The sequence below is a fragment of the Herpailurus yagouaroundi genome, unplaced genomic scaffold (assembly GCF_014898765.1).
Source record: "Herpailurus yagouaroundi ecotype Mexico unplaced genomic scaffold, PumYag 100, whole genome shotgun sequence".
Taxonomy (NCBI): Eukaryota; Metazoa; Chordata; class Mammalia; order Carnivora; family Felidae; genus Herpailurus; species Herpailurus yagouaroundi.
In genome coordinates, this window is record NW_024412391.1 from 41,381,160 (window position 1) to 41,400,224 (window position 19,065).

Consider the following 19,065-nt stretch of genomic DNA (forward strand, 5'->3'; position numbering starts at 1 on the left):
TTTTTTTTTTTTTCAGCTCTGTCTTTTTTGTGAAGCCAAGTGGTGAAAACATTTTGAACAGCCTCAGCATTAACACCAAATGAGACCAAATTTGCTTTCATTTTTGTTTTTAAAGAATTAAGTCAGGCATCTGAAATCTGAAGGGTGTTAACTCACTGAAACCCTGCAAGGGGTTTCCTGACATAGCTTTGCTTTTCACCAACAACCAGGGCAGAGAGGTCGGGGGCGGGTGCAGGGGGGGAGGCAATGGAAGGGATCTTTGGAGACAAACTGTAACAGGGCTGCTACTTGGGATGCTAGGTTAAAAGTCAATTCAACTTGAGGGCTAAATCTCAGCAAATATTATTTTTACATGAAGATAAACATGAATATATTCTAGAAAGGAAGACAAATTTTCCATTCAGAAGACTAAGAGGGAACGGAAACTTAAAGCAAACCAGCTGGGTCACGAGCCCCAGGACCTGGGGATATGCATGCACTCTTATCTGCGCATCTGGAAACGTCACTGAAAAACACTTGAGAAGGTACCAGTAAGTAGCCTTGGCCCCTCTCTCCACGTCATGACTTCTCACCGTCAGTTCAGTATTAGCCAGTGTGGTAGTCACTATAACAGGCGAGCTCCAAATCTCAGTGGTTTAACACACACAAAAAAGTTTAAATTTTCACTCACTTCATAGTCCAGGAAAGAGGGGGGTGTGGTGTGGTATGAGAGACTGCTCCATGCCATCATCCAGCGCCCCAGGCTCCTTCCATCTTGTGGCCCTGTTATCACCTAGGGTTCTAGAATCCTCTACTGGGTCCTCTACATTCAGCCAGCAGCTCAGTGAAGACAGACGGGGTCGAGGATCTCACAGAAAGATTGAAGAAGCCAGTGATTTCCTCAGAGTGGCTTCCATCCCTCCACTAGTCTCTGGCCAGGACTAGTTACACGGTCCCTATAGTGCAAGGTGGCGGGGAGATGCCCGGTGCCCACGGGAGGAGCAGCGCACACAGGTATGGGTGGGCACCGGCAGCTTCTAGCTCAAGGGGGCTGGCTTATTCTTTTTAACGTTTTAGTTTACTCTCCCTGGGTAGCAGAGAATGGCCCACTCATAAATCCACACCAGGTTCTCGGCCAGCCTCTGGTCGTTTATCACAGCCTCCTGTTCTCGAAGCTGCCAGGTCTCATGGGGCCAGACAGGGGCTGAATTTTCTGCAGCAGTGGGGAAAGTGGCCCTTTCCCGGTTCTGCAACAGATCATCACGCGGTACAGTGGCGACACAGCTTAGCAGCTTTGTTTGCGCACCCCGCCTTCACCCTCCGCCTTATAGTCTCACCCCAATATCATAGATCACTGTACAAGAACAGCTTCTCCAGCTTTTGCTGTGAACCTTTCTCTCTTAGAAGGGCCTCCAAACTGTCCACAGAACCACGGAGGGGCACAGCCACCTACACCCTGTCCCCTGGCCAGGAAACGTCCAACACTAGCTAGGCACCACCTCTCCCTTGTAGCCAACTGCAAGGATTCCAAGCCGCTGAAATAAACCAAAGAGTTGGATCCCATCTGCCTCCGCAGGGCACCAAACAAACCAGGACAAGTCTGAAGTGCCTGGTTGAGGCTCAAATAGCCATCTAACCAATTATCTGTTATTTCCTCAGTTACAGATGGAGGGAAAAAAATGAATGACGGGGTGCATGTGGGAAAATCAGATAAGGTGGATTATAACTCAGAGGCAGCATACACAGCAGCCGGACTGAGCTTCACGGCCACGCAATGATGGTTTCAGCGTTGGGAGAACAGGATGGGCTCTGGCACAGAGGATGAGAGGGAAAGGGCTGATCTTAGGGACATTCCTTAGGGAACAGTGGCCAGTCTGCTGATGGATGAAATGTGTCAGAGTCCTTGGCAAAAGGACTTCTATTGAATCTGAAGCTGTGCGGGCATCTTTGAAAATACTGGTGTTAATCCAAGCCTATTATTGCCACTGCATTTTTATTTCCTTTTCTCTCTTCTGTTTATTATTTCCTATTGCCCACACTAGTCCTGAATGGGTTACCCGCCATTTTACATTCAAGCAACGCAAATATTTTTTAAAATTATTTTTCCATGTTTTTTTTTATTTTTTTTAACGTTTATTTATTTTTGAGACAGAGAGAGACAGAGCATGAACGGGGGAGGGACAGAGAGAGGGAGACACAGAATCGGAAGCAGGATCCGGGCTCTGAGCCATCAGCCCAGAGCCCGACGCGGGGCTCGAACTCACGGACCGCGAGATCGTGACCTGAGCTGAAGTCGGCCGCTTAACCGACTGAGCCACCCAGGCGCCCCAATTTTTCCATGTTTATTTATTCTTGAAAGACAGAGAGAGGCAGAGCGTGAGCGGGTGAGGGGCAGAGAGAGAGGGAGACACAGAATCTGAAGCAGGCTCCAGGCTCTGAGCCGTCAGCACGGAGCCCAGTGCGGGGCTCGAACCCACGAACCGTGAGATCATCTCCTGAGCCGAAGTCAGGCGTTTAACCAACTGAGCCACCCAGGCGTCCCACAACATAAATATTTTTAACCACAGTGAGGTCACATCCTAACATTATTAATTGGCCTTTTGTTCATTTTGGTGAGAGGAGAAATTATCCAGGTCTTCATGTAGATCTTAATTGGGCTTGAATAGAAAAATCATTTTATTTTCTCCTTTAAAATTTGTTAAGCATCATACCATGCTAACATTTCCCTGGGGGGCTCAAATGATGCTTGAGGGAGTAGTGGATGGAGGGAACATTCCCCCCTCCTCCCCAATTTTCCATTTACGGTCCTCCTTCCACACCACTTCCTCCAAAAGTAAGTCATCTCGTGGGTCAGTCAAAGTTCACCATTTCTGAAACACCGCATGGGGTCTGCCCTCTTGCTCCACGGCAAATCTGTCATGCAGCAGCTGGTCCCTTTTCCTCACCTGTATAATGAAGCGTACGATCTATTACAACCTTGGTCCAAGGCCGAATTTCTGTTCACAAGACCCTGTCGTCTTTGGATGAACTGTACTGTTTAAGAGCCAAGATTATAATGAAACACTGGCTTGGCAGTTCACAACGGTGGGAATTAGGAAACATAGAAAAACTTTCTTCGACAGTGAACAAAGACATTTAGAATACCCAGCGTTACTGCTTCTGAGCTGTCAGTGGAGGTGGCCTCCTTTCGTTCACAATACTGACTTTCCAAGCCTGGATCCTCATACATTTATTGAACGACTCGTCTTGAGATCGGTCCAATGCTCTTCTTTCAGATCTGTCAAAACACCACCTCTTCCAAGAAGTTCACTAAAATTAAGTGGAAGTGAAGTAATGATCTTCCTTCCTTATTCTGCTGCCTTGGAACAGCCTCTCATCTCACAGCACCAAAACTGGAACCAGCTATTTACTTCATCTCCAGATGGGTTCCTTTATCTATAAATGCATTACTGTAACATTTTTCTAGAACATAAGAGGCTGGCACAGGAGATATTTAAGAATAGAGGCTTTACCTTAGTCAACCTTGCACGTTCTGTAGGGCCTAATACATAGGAGGTGCTAACCAGTACTTGGATGAATGAATTTCATAAGAAATAGGCCACGGACTCATCACCCGAAAAGACTCTTGAGATGCTTTGTGTGATCCTTGCTGTGTTTCAGGGTTATTCGAGACCGTGCTTGTGTCTCAGAAAAGAAAGTATAAATAAGAGAAACAACTTGGACCTTGGACACGTAGGAACAAAGCCAGACAAGCCCGGCCCTGGAATGGGCAGTGGCAATGATCCAGCCATTGATTTCTTGGTATCTGGACATTTACAGGAATGATGAGATGCTGCTTTGATAGTAACTCCAAATTGCTGCTTCTTAGTCACTTAGCGTCTACAAAATAATATTTTCTTCTAACCCCAAGCCACAATGGTCAGGACCACAGGGCAATATCCTGTAACAAGAGACGTGTGCGCTGTCACAGCAGTTCTCAAAGTGTGTCCTGCCCGGCCACGGTCCCAGGAGCTATCTGTGTCAGAAAGTCCACAAGGGCCACGTGAATGGGTCAACATCACACACTGCACCACCATCTTTCATCTTCAACAGACTCTTCAACTTCAACAGAAGCTGATGTGCTAAATAGATCTGATCATACAATCCCATTTTCCTATAGTGTCTGACACGTTGCACAGAACACACTTTAAGAGAGACACCTCTGGGGCCCCTGGATGGCTCCGTCCGTTGGGCGTCCGACTCCGGCTCGGGTCGCGATCTCACGGTTTGTGAGTCCGAGCCCCGCATCGGGCTCTGTGCTGACAGCTCAGAGCCTGGAGCCTGCTTGGGATTCTGTGTCTCCCTCTCTCTCTGCCCGTCTCCCACGTACACTCTGTCTCTCTCTCAAAAATAAATGAACGTTAAAAAAAAGAAAAAAAGAAAAAAGAAAGACCTCTCTGTCTGTAGTCCATTGACGGCATTTTTACGCAGGTAGAGCAGGGATTTGCAACCTGCAATATGTTTGTGCCAGAAATGGCATGCAGGTCCTTGGCTGCCATTTTCCCTTATTTTACTGAAAGGTGACCTGACCATCTGCCACAGGAGTTACATTTAGCTTCATACCCTGCAAGTGAGGCTTGGCGGGTAGACCAGAAAGACCTGAAAGCAGGAAACTTGGTTCATAGCCTTGCAAAGGCTGGCGCCGTGGGGTAGAGCTGGCAATCACCAGCTTGGGTCTCATTCCTAGAGACACAACAATTTTTTTTTTTTTTTTTTTTTTTGGTCAGGGATAGACTCTTGGCTGGTCACAGGGACGGGTGGCTGCCATGGAAACATATTTGACTTACACGTCAGTGGCAGATCAGAGCCTGGCATATTTCCGATGAATATTGGATTTGAGGGCATAGTCACGGTATTTGCTGTTACTTTGAAATTGGGCCACAACCTAGCAGCCTCGTTAGGGAAATATGCATGATTTTCTTCGCAAAAGTAAAATATTCTCAGGGGTTATTCGGGCTTCCAGGACAAAAAAAAATGTACCAGACACGAGTGTGCGAGCCAGGTTTCCAAATCTTGGTAGCAGGAAGCTACGGTGTCCTATTCAGTCACAGCCTTGTGGTTTTCCTGGTGCTCGGGTGCTAGACTGATGTGTTTCCCCTCCCTCTGTCCTTCTACACTGTGTCCTTTCCCCACCAGTCAGCCTGACACCCAAGTTGCCTCAGAGATGAGGAGACGGTGCTAAAAGCTGAGAAACACGTTAAGAAGTCAGTTCTTTGCCTTTGATTTCAAAAGCTTAAGTCTCAGGGACAGCAAGGAAAACCCAGAGCATGAAAAAATACATTTGGAAGAAAAACCTGATGAAGGGACACAGCTGTCCTGATCCCCATTCTCTCACCCAAACTGGAGTTCTCCCAGTGGGAGAAGGAGAAGCAGGAGGCCACTGACGGGTCCTGAAGGCATGCCCTGCCCTGCTCTCCACTCCACACTGAGATTTAGAGGAGGCAGGGGATGATGGAAGGACCTGGAAGGTGGGAGGGATTAGAGTGTGTTGATTTATGGAAGTGGCAAGATGGCAGCCAAGATGTCTTCCGCCTTTCCCAAGTTCTCTGCGAGAGCCACCAGGTCACCAGATGCCTACGGGTGGCACTAAAAAGCGGTCATAGGAGGGGACAAGGGGTCACTCGGCAGTGAATCAACAAGCAAAACAACAGACACGTGGACACAGGCACAGCTGGGACCCCGTAGGACCAGGTCAGCACCCTAGGAATGATGAGAAGAAAATATGGAAGGAGCTTGAAGCCCTGACCACTTCACCGGACCAGGCTGCTATTCCGTGAAGAAGAAATCAACTCTCTCATTTAAGATATTGTTACTCAGTCTGTCCCGTGCTGGGGCCAAGCACATTCCTCCAGGCAGACAGACACGCTCGGGTACTGAGGAGGAAGCTGATGACAGTATGGAAAGGGCCCCCGAAGCCACAGGAGATGTCCACGGTAGGCCAAGGAGATAGGCAGGGCACCAACAGCATCTGCCGCACAGCCACTCACCCATGCCTCCCTTCTTCTATTATAATGGCATTCGTCACGTCACTGTGAAGTAGATTTTCTGCCCGTCTGCTCTATGAATCAAGGCTCGTGTTTATAAGTGCAGAAAACCCCAATTTCAATGAACTTAAACAAAAGAGGGAGCCTGTTGGTTTGTGGGACTGCAAAGTGAGATATCCAGCCATTTCAGATGACATCCAGGGGCTCAAGTCCCATAATCACACCCTTGCTCTGACTCTCTCTCACCCATCTCAAGAGTTTTTGTGGAGTTCACTCTCCAGCAACCCGTCCTCCCACCCCACGATGGCAGACAGGGCTGAAACCTCGAACCTTCCAAACTTTGGGTCTTTCTGAGGCGACCGAGGAACCCCGCCCGCCCTATGTCACCTCCCTGGCATAAACTCAAGGGTGACGGAAAGGAGCTCATCACGAAAAACAACAGACAGTCCCCTGACGAAGTTCCAGGGGTTTTGGAAGCTTGGCACTAGGAACCAGAGACAAAGGCCAGATATATTTCTTACTATACCGCAAGAAGACCACGTTCACAGTGTGCCTCATGCCCACCACAGCGGCTGGCACAGTGGGCAAGCAGTCAACATTTGCTCAGTGAGTGAGTGAGCTAATGCATGGACGAATACGTATTTCCTCCAGAGTGTGGGAGAAGCTCCCCCAAGTGCTGGGGTGCCAGAGTTGAGCGCTAGCCTTGGAGCCACTTGGATACTCAACAAGGGCGTGTGCCAGTCTTCCAGGAGAGCCGTGGGTGGATTTGGAAGTATGTCTCTCCCCACCACAGGAGAAGTAGGCTTTTGGTTGGCTCCCTGAGTGGCTGGCTGGTCCCGAGGCACCCCTGGAGAAGCGGCCGTCTATGGGCCAAAAGGGGCTAAGGGACCCTCGTTTCTAGTTTCCAGGCCAGCCCAGCAGCCCCTTCCTGCTCCTCCTGGGCAAGACAACCGCAGATGGGGCTTCAAGGAACTTGGTGCTGGCAGCTGCAGGAACCTCTGAGAAGCAGCCTCCTAGTAATTAGTCACTGGAGAAAGAGACCCGAACCCTCCAGAAAGCAGTCACATGGGATTGTGTAGCCCTAATCCTGAAGAGAACTTTTCTCCCCCCCCCTAAGAAATAGATTCCCAGAAATATTGAGGTAACAGGTAATGCATGTAACTGAGAATTCCTTTCAGGCGGTTGGGGGATGGGGAAAAATAACCATATTAATGATTCCATTCAGTCGCTTTCCCATCTGTTGTCTTAAAGAAAAATAAAAATCAAAGATAGGCATATCATTTCTGCTATTGCCAAAACCAAAGAAGAGCGACTACCACCATAAATAAGAAACCCAGATCTTATTTCATTGACATTAATGCTCAAAGGACTATAAAAATAAGTCAAAAGAGCATTCAGAGTATATGAAATCTGCATATATTTTCATCAAATAATGCAAATTAAAATAAAGGTGAAAAAATTAACCATTTTCAATGTTCATGTTCCCGAAGATGTCTTCTAAAAATTAGAAATCTGTCCTTAAAATTGAAAGGCAAAACACAACGCACAGTATGCGAATGCCAAAAGTTTAAATCAAAATTATTTAGGGGGCGCCCGGGTGGCTCAGTCGGTTGAGAGTCTGACCTCGGCTCAGGTCACGATCTCACAGCTCGTGAGTTCGAGCCCCGCGTCGGGCTCTGTGCTGACAGCTCAGAGCCTGGAGCCTGCTTCAGCTTCTGTGTCTCCCTCTCTCTCTGCCCCTAACCCACTCGCATTCTGTCTCTGTCTTTCTCAAAAATAAATAAACATTAAAAATTTTTTTAAATGATTTAGATAAAATCATTTTCGAAAAATAAAACCACTCGTGGTTCTAGTGTTCAACATCCGTCAAGCTGCCAGTTGAAGAATCTCATCTTGAGATCCACATAAAAAAATTTTTAAATGTAATATGCGCTAATACTGCAAACCGTTCCCCAGTTACCGTGTGCATCTGTTGTAAATACCATGCCAATCTCTGAGCACCCCTAGAACCAGAACCAGGAATCGAAACTCAAAGAGAAGCAAAGATGCCTGACTCCATTGGGAACCGATACTTGGTTATGCAACAATCCAGTCCCGTTATGCTGGCCAAGAGGAAGGGTTTGACAAATTAATCGATGTGTCCTTTCTGATCCAAGTAACAGAAGTCTAAGTGCACCTCAAATCCTCCTCGTACCCCAAAGCCATCTATACCCACCAGAGTCAGGAACAGTGGAAGCCCTAAACCCTATCGGCATCCAGAGGTGGTCTCTTTTGTGGACACGATGCGGACGTGGAGGTCTGGGTAACAACAGTGGCTGTTTGGGGGCATGGGTCACACTCTGCCAAGTGCTGATCAGATCCCCAGGGAGAGAGTGCCCGTGTGCTCTTCGATACACTTATTTGTGTGTGGTTGGCGATACTGGGGCCCTTGAACCCAGGAGTGGGTACACTTCGTGGGTCCTGGGCCAGAGAGTAAATAGTTTTGGCTGTGGTCACTACTGCCATTGCTCAACTGCACCACTATAATACAAAAGCAGCCGCAGACAATTCGTAAATGAATGAGCGCAACTGTGTTCTAATAAAACGTTACTTACCCAAACAGGCTGGATCTGGTCCAGTTTGCAGGCCCTTCTAACTAACACATGGGGCCCTCTTGTCTGGACCCAAAGGCAGTCTGGCTGTTCCAGTCCCACAACCCCATGAGTTTAAGCATTTCTTAAAGCAAAGGATTCAAAAGAAATAGGAACCTTCTGTATCCATTGGCTAACACCCGATGTTTCGTACCGCCATCACAGTGCTGGCAGCCCATGACCTTGGGCAAGTCATGGAACCCCGCCCTCTCAGCTTCGTCGCTTCATCTGTAAAATGGCCAGCTGTGCTGTTCCCTCTCTCGGAGCATTACTGAGAAAGTCAAAACAACAGTGGCAATGGTAACACTTCCCGTCTGCAAAGTGCATTACAGTTTTCCAAATTGTTTTCGACTTGACCCTTGTAAGAATCTTATGAGGCAGTCAGTCCCAACCCCATTTTTACACCTGTGGAAACTGTGGGGCACAGAGTATGTAAATAACTGACTGAAGGGCCCCCAACTGGTAACCAGCGGAAACCAGGTCTCATCCATACATGGTATCCAGGAAGGCACCGTGTCTCTTCATTCCCAAGGTAAAGCCACTTTTACCCCAACTATGCGGGATCTCTGTGTAAATATGCCTTGCTCTGTAAATAAAACCAGTGCTGTTTGAGCCTTTTTTTTTCATCTTAGACCCCTGACCCTCTGGATTATAATTCTTTTAATATTGAAACTTATTGTAGACCCTAGACATTCTGTCACAATATCAGTGACACATTTGAGTTATTACTGAACAAACACCATTTATACCTGTATCTTGGGTTGTGCCGGTAGGAACAGAAAACATGCCAACTTTATTCTCTCCCCATCTGGGCTTTTCCATTAGGCTGCCAAAGAGCGAGCTCGTTGCCAATTCAGCGGTGATCACGTAAACATTGCTTCCTCTATTATCTTTCCCCCAAAATGATTCTCACCTGTCCAAGTTCAACGTGCACCGTGAGAAGGGCATTCAGGAAACTCCTCTCTGCCTGATGGGATTCACGATTAGGTCTGATGCTGCCTCATTTATTCATCAGGGCTGTTGACCAAGTGGTGCACGTTTTGCGACTCTAAATTCCAAGTCAAAGTTCAATCTCTTGCATTTCAGTGGAATTGGAATTTGTCAAACAGCTCTTGAAACTGGACTGTTTGACTTCTAATGTTTACAGATGTTTCATATTTTACTGGTGTTTGTGCTAAGGGGCTGTAATCAGAATCATGTCCATCACTCATTAAACATTTGATTCTTTCTGATGTTTCCAATCCTCTGAGCTCTACGCTTCCTTCCACTCACATTTAACTTTTCCCTCACAATGTCTGTCTGCCCTTTCTTGTGCAGATTTGGCAACGTTAATCTTTTTTTTTTAAATTTTTTTTCAACGTTTATTTATTTTTGGGACAGAGAGAGACAGAGCATGAACGGGGGAGGGGCAGAGAGAGAGGGAGACACAGAATCGGAAACAGGCTCCAGGCTCTGAGCCATCAGCCCAGAGCCCGACGCGGGGCTCGAACTCACGGACCGCGAGATCGTGACCTGGCCGAAGTCGGACGCCTAACCGACTGCGCCACCCAGGCGCCCCAGGCAACTTTAATCTTATGAAGTTCTGACCAACGTGGTAGTCACAGATCACCTATGGCTACTTACGTTTAAGTTAATTACATTTGAAAATCTACTCTCTCTAGTCAGATTTCACGTGCTCAGTAGCTCATGCGCCAATGGCTAAACTATACTGGGCAGCCCAGATATAGGGCTTTTTAATTTTTGTAGAATGTTCTTTAGAAGGCACTGTATAATGGATTTAGAGACTAATTTGGACCAACTTCATAGCTGGTACAAATTCATCTGAGAACTGCTCTTGACCCACCTACTTTATTCTTTTAAACCACCCATACAAATACTAAGACCAAGACTCCAGTAACCACAGGGATCATTTGCTGATTATATATCACGCGCCATGCAATGCACCAAACCCTGAGTGTATACTATCTCACTGAATCTCTGTAATGAGTCAACGTTATTATCAAGACTTATCAGGAACCTGAGGCCCGGGGCCACATAGTAAGAGGCAGATTTGAGACCGAAACCTATGTTTTTCTGGCTCTAGAGCCTGAGCTCTTAAACACTCATTGATACCCAACTCCTCACCCTCGTCTTCCCCTGTCCCCTATTCTGCTGTGGCCCTGGCTAGACAAGGATAGGACCTAGGCTGAATGTCATGCTGGAGGGGCACTCTGCCCAAATCAAGGGCAGAGTAGGCAGCATGAGGGTATCTAGGTGGGCACAAGAGCCCAGGCTAATTTTGTGTCAAAATGAAAATAGTGTCCTTCGTAACACAACTACTGAAGCTTTTTACCGACTGGATACTTTTCCACTGAAAACGCCCCAGTAAGAATAATCACGAGTGGGTCTGTTGGGATTGGTTAGTAAAATTTGACATTAACCCAAAGTTAATGTCAATGTTAACGTACGTTCATGAACATTAATGTGTAGGCTGCTGCTTCTTTGTATTGTTTTTCATTGTGTCCTTTTTTGGAAGCACTGACTTCATTCCACAGGTCCCACGTGCCAGCTATCATTATAGTCTGGGTTTCAAACTCTTTCTCTGGGACAACTCTCGGAGATGACTGATCACTGCCGCTTGTTCACAACAAACAGTCTCTCTGTCTGCCCTGAACACTGACTTCTTACTTTGAAGCTTAAGTTGAGCTTTGTTTTTAATGCAAACCCATCTACAGATTAGAGAGCCAGAAATTGGGTCTCTGGGAGGCAGCCTGGAGGGTTCCTTGAGCTCATGGTAAAAACTCCGTATTTCACATCAGTCACAGATCTCTCACTAGCCTTTCTTTCCTAGCCTTCCTTTCTTCCCTTTTAATTTTCTTTCTTTCACAGGATTCTTTGAAACTTGACGTGCTAGCTGTCAAGACTACTAAATTAATACTTTTTTTTTTTTTTTTTAGGTCATAACCTTGCTGGAGTGAGCAAATCCAAATCGGAACAAGTAACACAGAGTGTTCATCCAAATAAGTTTTCACACATAGCAGGCGAGGCCCAGGATGCAGGGGACATTTCCTTGCAATCGAACAGTGCTATATGATCTCTAGAATCTGACGTGGCCGCCTCAAACCCACTCTAACAGGAAAGGTGGTAGGTGGCAGAATGAAGAACCACATGAACCTGCCTCCCAGGACCATGATATCTTGGATCTGAATATGGTGTTCCAGCTCGTCATTAGACCAGTCATTAGGCATCCACCTGGCATATCCAACACACTGGGTAATTAGCAGTAATGAGTCAGAACACAAGAACAGACCAATTAAACACCATCTACCTATTAGTCATATTTGAAAGCTACCAGTCACCAGAGACCAGCCAAATCCTGTCCGTAATCAAGAATTTGAAAAAGATCTATTGAGAAGACAGACTTTTGAGACGATGATGTCAGACGGGGTTGAACTGCATGAGTTCAGAATGGAAATTCACTAGGTCAACAGACAGCTCGGATACTATAAGATAATACGATTTGGACGAGCCAGAACCAGCCGGCTGGGGCACAAAAGAATCCTGTGGCCAAAGCTGAATTTCAAGATATCAAGACTCGGGCAAAATTGTTACTAGACTTAATAATGTTGAGTGTACTGTAGGGTCTGAGAATCACGGACATGCCTATGTTTACTTCCCATTGTATCCCCAGCACCAAACAGCACCCAGCATATTCGGTAGGTTCGTTCAGTAAGTTTTTGCAAATGAACGAAGTAATAAATCAATGAAGTGCCATTTTGTTTTCTATCCTTGGTCACAAGGACCGCCCCTTCTTGGGCAAATGTCTCCAGGGTATCTGAGAAGTCGTGTGGCTTCCTAGGTGTTCCAAATGGGCACACCTCGGTAAGCACAGTTCTTCAAGCATTGCTGTCGTGTCTGGTTTTCCTGCTCTCCGTTAAACCTCAACCAGGCTGGAACCCTCTCTCTCAGAGCCAGTTCATTTCATTAACTTGTTTGCCCTGGGTCAGTGAATGAAAGTAAGTATAGGGCAATAAGTGTGCCCATCCCCTCCTTCCAAAACGTTTTCATTTGAACGTTATGGTGCAGCGTGGGGACTGGACTGGAATCTTCCACTCAGTAGCTGTAAGACCTTGAGCAAGTTATCTGACTCTCTCAGCCTTTGTTTCCTCATCTGTAAATAAGGGTTATAAATAGCACAATCCCTCCCTCAAAGCGCACTTGTGAGCATGAAATAAAACGACCCAGGTGAAGAGTCCAGCACAGTGCCCGTCACACGGAAAGCACACGTGAAATCGGCAGCTGTCACAGGGTTCCCAGACGCCAGCAGCAGCAGCCCTACGGATTAGTTAGAAGTGCAAATTCTCAGGGCGCCTGGGTGGCTCAGTCGGTTAGGCGGCCGACTTCGGCTCAGGTCATGATCTCGCGGTCCGTGAGTTCGAGCCCCGCGTCGGGCTCTGTGCTGACCACTCAGAGCCCGGAGCCTGTTTCGGATTCTGTGTCTCCCTCTCTCTCTGCCCCTCCCCTGTTCATGCTCTCTCTCTGTCTCAAAAATAAATAAACGTTAAAAAAAAAAAATAAAAAAAAAAGAAGTGCAAATTCTCTTTCAGTCCCTCCCCAAAACAATGGAATCAGAAACTCTGGGTGTGGGGCCCAATAACCTGTGTTTTAACAAGAGGTCCAGGCGATTCTGATGCAGGCTGAAGTCTGAGAACCAGTGCTGTAAATGTCAGCAATAAATAGTAATAATGCGTTATAATAACGTGTTGATACGACTATTACTCTGACAGAGGCCATGTAAAACACTTTAGTTGGGTCGTTTTCAAACCAAGTTCCGGGAAGCCCTGGGGCCCAGGGGGATACGTGGGAGGCCACCTCAGAAGGTCGAGGGGCAGGTCACAGGTCCCCGGCTCTGCTCTGATGAGTGCAGACTCCACTGGCTTCATACACTTCGGTTCCAATCCCATGTCAAGTTTTGGATGGAACTTAGACAAAACGATACAAACGAGTTCTGTTCTGAAATCAATCTTGAAAATCACCACCTGGCCCCGAGTGCCAGAGGGAATCAGGCCAGCTACGAGGGAGATTCAGGGGACCAGGAGATTTCCTGGGCCTGTCACCACAGGGGATGATGAATGCCGGCCCCGCATTTGGATCCCATTCCACAAGCTTGCTCTAGCAACTGTGCTGGGTACCTTCTGTCACGCATCGTATCATCAAATCCTTACCAGGTGCTACTTTCCGTCCCTTTCAGAGGAGAAAATGAAAACACAGGGACATTAAGTAAACGTGTCCAAGGTCACCCAGCTAGTGCAGCTGGACTAGAAGCCAGATCACCTGACACTGAGATTTGTTCTTGATCTTCAAGAATAGCCGCTGGTCACGCTTGAGCGGATAGCCTCACCATGCAGGAAAATGACCCACGGGGGTACCGGATGAAGTCTGCAGAGACCTTCGGATCACACTCTTGGACCAACAGGAACAAGGCAGCTGGCTTTCCCTCTGCCACTTGCTCAGCACCACGCCTGGGATAACTGAATGGTTTCTTTCAAAATGAGTCACGGTCACCACAAATTAGAAAGTCCCTATCGGAGGGGCTTTTCCCTATTTGCCACATCAGTCAGGCTGGGAAGATGATGTCAGCATACTGGGTATGCTGGACGCAGTGAGCTGAGAGTCTGAATCCTGAGTCCCAGCCTACGCCATTAGACCCTGGTCAACTGTTTAACTAGGTGGCCGAACTTGCCACTTACCATCCAAGGTGGACTTTGAATTAGATGATATTCAGAGACCTCCGTGCTCCCTGGAAAGCAGAACTAGGTAAATATTTTGTCTTTCACGGCAGTATTATTTATTTATTTATAAGCCCTTTCCACAAAGGTCTAGGGAGCCCTTACCGTGTGCCAGGCATTGTGCCAGGTACTGAGGCCGCAGCTGCAAAGGCGAGAGATGTGGTCCCAGCCTCCATGGAGCCTACAGTCTGGTGGGGATGGGAAATTGCTGTCCTGTGCTGATCACGGAGAAGTACTGTTAAGTGCTTCGTGTGTGGTAGGCATAGTCCTAAGTGCTGCACAAGTATGATTTCACTTAATTCTCACAACAGTCCTACAAGGTAGGACTACTGATCTCCACGTTACAGAAGAGGAAACTGGGGCTCAGAAAGTTTAAGGAACTTGCCAAGTAGAGTCGACTGCCACTAAACAGCAGGATCTATCTGACTTCTTTTTTTTAAAGCTTTTATTTAAAAAAATTTTTTTTTTTTTTACATATATTTGTTTTTGAGAGACAGAGCACGAATAGGGGAAGGGCAGAGAGAGAGGGAGACACAGAATCTGAAGCAGGCTCCAGGCTCCGAGCTATCAGCACAGAGCCCGACACGGGGCTTGAACCCGCGAACCATGAGATCATGACCTGAGCCAAAGTCGGACGCTTAACCGACTGAGCCACCCAGGCGCCCCTTTAAAGCTTTTATTTAAAAAAAAAATTATTTTATTTTTAAGTAATCTCTATACCCAGTGTGGGGCTTGAAATCATAACCCCGAGATTAAGAGTCACGTGCTTTACCGACTGAGCCAGCCAGGAGCCGCAGGATTTATCTGACTTCTAAGCTGTGCCCTTAACCTCTACGTCATAGGTATCTGTGTATGTATGTCCACATACAAGGAATATCTCTTTTTCAGTGCCTGGAAGAACATCTACCTATAGTGAATTCTTTTTCCTCCCTCTTTCTTTTCCTTCCTTCCTTCCTTCCTTCCTTCCTTCCTTCCTTCCTTCCTTTCTTTCTTCTTTCTTCCTTCCTTCCTTCCTTCCTTCCTTCCTTCCTTCCTTCCTTCCTTCCTTCCTTCCTTCCTTCCTTCCTTTCTTTCTTTCTTATCTCTACACCCAATGTGGGGCTTGAACTCACAACTCTGAGATCAAGAGTTACATGCTGTACTGACTAAGCCAGCCAGATGTCCCTATGGTGAGTTCTTAATAAATAGTTACTAATTAAACATACCCATCGGGGTCAAGCTAGAGACAGAAGGTCCCAGATGATGAGATGAATGGGAATCGTGGAAACTGAGTGACCATTCTGGTGAGTGGGGGCAGTAAGGGGAGAGCCCAACCCAGCAGTGGTCTGAAAAACAGACGTGGGAGCAGAGGGATGTCAGATTGTCATACAGGTTGCCAAGAAGCCACCGTGCTGGCAACTGTCCCTGTCAGAAGTTTTCAGGGGGAGTTTTGGTGGGGGACATGGGCCGAGAGGGCAGACACTAACCATCTCTCCCAGCTGTCACCACAGAAGGACATTCTGTCAGTCAGGGGTTGGTTCATCACCCAGACTGAAATCTGTGTCCACCCGAGTGGCCTGGAGGAAGACGGCTCACAGAGAAGGCTGAGGTGATAATGTCATGCCTGGCTTTCTTTCTCCTGCTCCGCTGACCCACCTCTCTCTCCGGAGTGGCGGCATTCAATAAAAGGCCAATTTGCTGGGTTGGGCATATGGAGATTCTTTAACAGTGGTCTGCGGGTTCAAGACTGGTTTGGAAAGGGCCAACAGTTGTATCAGCTGCCATTATAACACGGTACCATGTGCTGTCCTCTGCATCACTTAAGCTACTCAGCTTTAAATAATCCTTTGTTGGGGCGCCTGGGTGGCTCAGCAGGGTGAGCGTCCGACTTCGGCTCAGGTCGTGATCTCGCTGTTTGTGAGTTCGAGCCCCGCGTCGGGCTCTGTGCTGACAGTTCAGAGCCTGGAGCCTGCTTCCGATTCTGTGTCTCCTTCTCTCTCTGCTCTTCCCCAGTCATACTCTGTCTCTCTTTCTCTCTCAAAAATAAATAAACATTAAAAACATTAAAATAAATAACACTTTGTTTTGGATTTTGAAACTCCCATTTCTTGCTTATTAAAATCAGGCTACTTAATATCACTGGCTAAGAGTTTTCAACTGGTGGAGTCACACAGGGAAAGTGATGTTACTGTTATCTTTCTGTTCAGACTGTAGCAGGGAACAACCATGAGGAGCCAGGCGTGCAGAGAAAGAAGATCTCAAAGACGGGAGGCTCACATAACTGAGTTAACACCTCAGCTGTTACTTCCTGTGGCAGCCTGACTCCGATGTCCCCCAGTGATCCCCCTCCTAGTATGGTCCCTCCCCCTGAGCATGGGCTGGCCTGGCAACTTCCTTCTAGCCAACAGTATATAGCAAAGGTGACAGGATGGCACTTGTGAGATTAGGTTAGAAGAGATGATGGGCTCTGCCTTGCCAGCAGACTCCATTGCTCTCTCAGCTCACACACGGATGAAGCAAGCGGCCGTCTCTCCCAGCTGTCACCACAGAAGGACATTCTGTCAGTCAGGGGTTGGTTCATCACCCAGACTGAAATCTGGGCCCCCACAGCAAGCTGCAGAGAGTGGCCTCCGGTTCAACAGTTGGCAAGGATGTGAGGCCCTCAGACCAACAGCTCAAAGGAACTGAATTCTGTCAACAACCACTGAGAACCTTGGAAGCGGATCCTTGCCCCGTTGAGCTTTCGGATGAAACCCCAGCCCTGGCTGACACTCTGCCGGCAGCCCGTGACAGACTCAGAAGCAGAGCGCCTGGCTAAGCTACCCCCAGGCTCCTGAAGCACGGGGGCCGTGAAACAATCCATGTGCGCTGTTTTAAGGTGCTGAGTTTGTAGCAATTTGTCACGCGGCAATAGAATCTTAAGACACTTCCCATCTGGGTGGATTTGGCAGGTTATTCCCTGCCTGCCCTTGAAACCTCCATTTTCTCATCTGTCAACGTGGCCCGGATAATAATAGAAATGATGATGTTAATGGCTGTCTTTGGGGATTTATGTGAGAAACTGCAAAAACACACACACACACAGAAGTGTGCAATTGTTGACATCTGAGTGAGCAAGCGGTCTGGGCTCTGCCTAGGCTGGGTCTTGAAGACAGCGGGGAAGAGCAGTGGGCAGAGGTACTCAGTGGGAAGAGCAGGAAGGGCTTCCCTGAATCAGCTACGAAGCTTGGAGTTTGGGGAGCTAAAGATGGGATGTCGAGTGAAGGCAAAGCTGGGAACTCCAGAAACCACCAAAAGAGTTCAGCCAGACAGGGCTGTGGGTTCAAAGGAAAAGCAGGAAGCAGTGCTAACAATAAGATGGAGGGAGACTTTTATAAGGTGCCAATGATGCCAATAGGTGGGAAGGATTGATTAAGACACTACGAGTGTTTAAATACATAGCGGAAGTCAATTCGTGCCAAAGGCACTGGAATCCAGGGCTTGGGTGCCCACTATGGTTGGCTCTGGGTACCCACCCTCTCTTTTTGACGGAACTTCTCTCCACACCACCCACAAACCCTAGGGGACTCCTCATCAAATGCGATCCCCAACCCCCACATCAGACTCCTCTAACATCGCCACTGGGATGTCTAAGGGGCATCTGAGATTTCAGGTGCCCAGATCCGAACTTCTGATTTCACACTCTCCCTCTAAGCTCTGCTGCGCCTGCAGCCTTCACATCTCAGTGTTGCCCTGACAGCTCGATATGGAACAGGGAGGACCTTACAGGGCATACTGTTGAAGATGAGAAACGATAGTTCTTTGGAGAGGAGTTAAGATGGCGGAGGAGCACGGAGACCCTGAGTTTGTCTCATCCCTGAAACGCAGCTAGATCAGCCCCAAACCATGTTTGAACACCTAGGAAATCGATCTGGGGATTACCACAACAATCTGCATAACTTGAGCCACGGAACTCGGCAGGAATGCGGTGCAGAGAGGTGAACTGGGACAGAAAAGATGCAAAAGCATAGATTTAAGTAAAAAGAGTAAAGCGTGAACATCTTCCTTCCTCCCTCCCGCTGTCGTCACCCCTCTCCCGCCACATTATGTTCCAATTGTTGGTATCAGAAACTATAGGGCCACCTGCAGTCACCCGCCTGGGACTTACTACCTCTCTGCTGAGAAACAGATCATCTCCATTCCTTTTTGAAAAAAAAAGAATACTCCAAGCAATACCATAATGAACACCCATATCCATATGCACAATGATTTCTTCAGGATAGGTTCCTAGCAGCGGGACTGTGAAGCCAAAGGACTTGCACAGAAAACATATGGTAAGAGACTGACAAATGATCCTTTAAGGTGCTTGAACCAATTCACTTTCCCACCAACAGGGGCGTGGCCTCCGTGCCAATGCTGGACATTATCGATCTTTCTAAGAATTTCCAAGAATGAGGTCCCGTCTTAATTTACAGTTTCCCGACAACCAGGGCTTGAATACGTTTTCATGTATTTATTGGCCATTTGCATTTGTTCCTCAGTGGGTCGCCTCTCTGTTTTCTTGGTTTGTTTTTCTATTGGGTTATCTATCCCAAATTACTAATGGAAAACCTGAGGACTGGGGAAATTAAGTTAACTGGCTTCAAGTCCCAGCACGAGTAAGCGGCCGGGCTGGACTGGAGCGTGATTGTATTTCTCAAAAGCGCC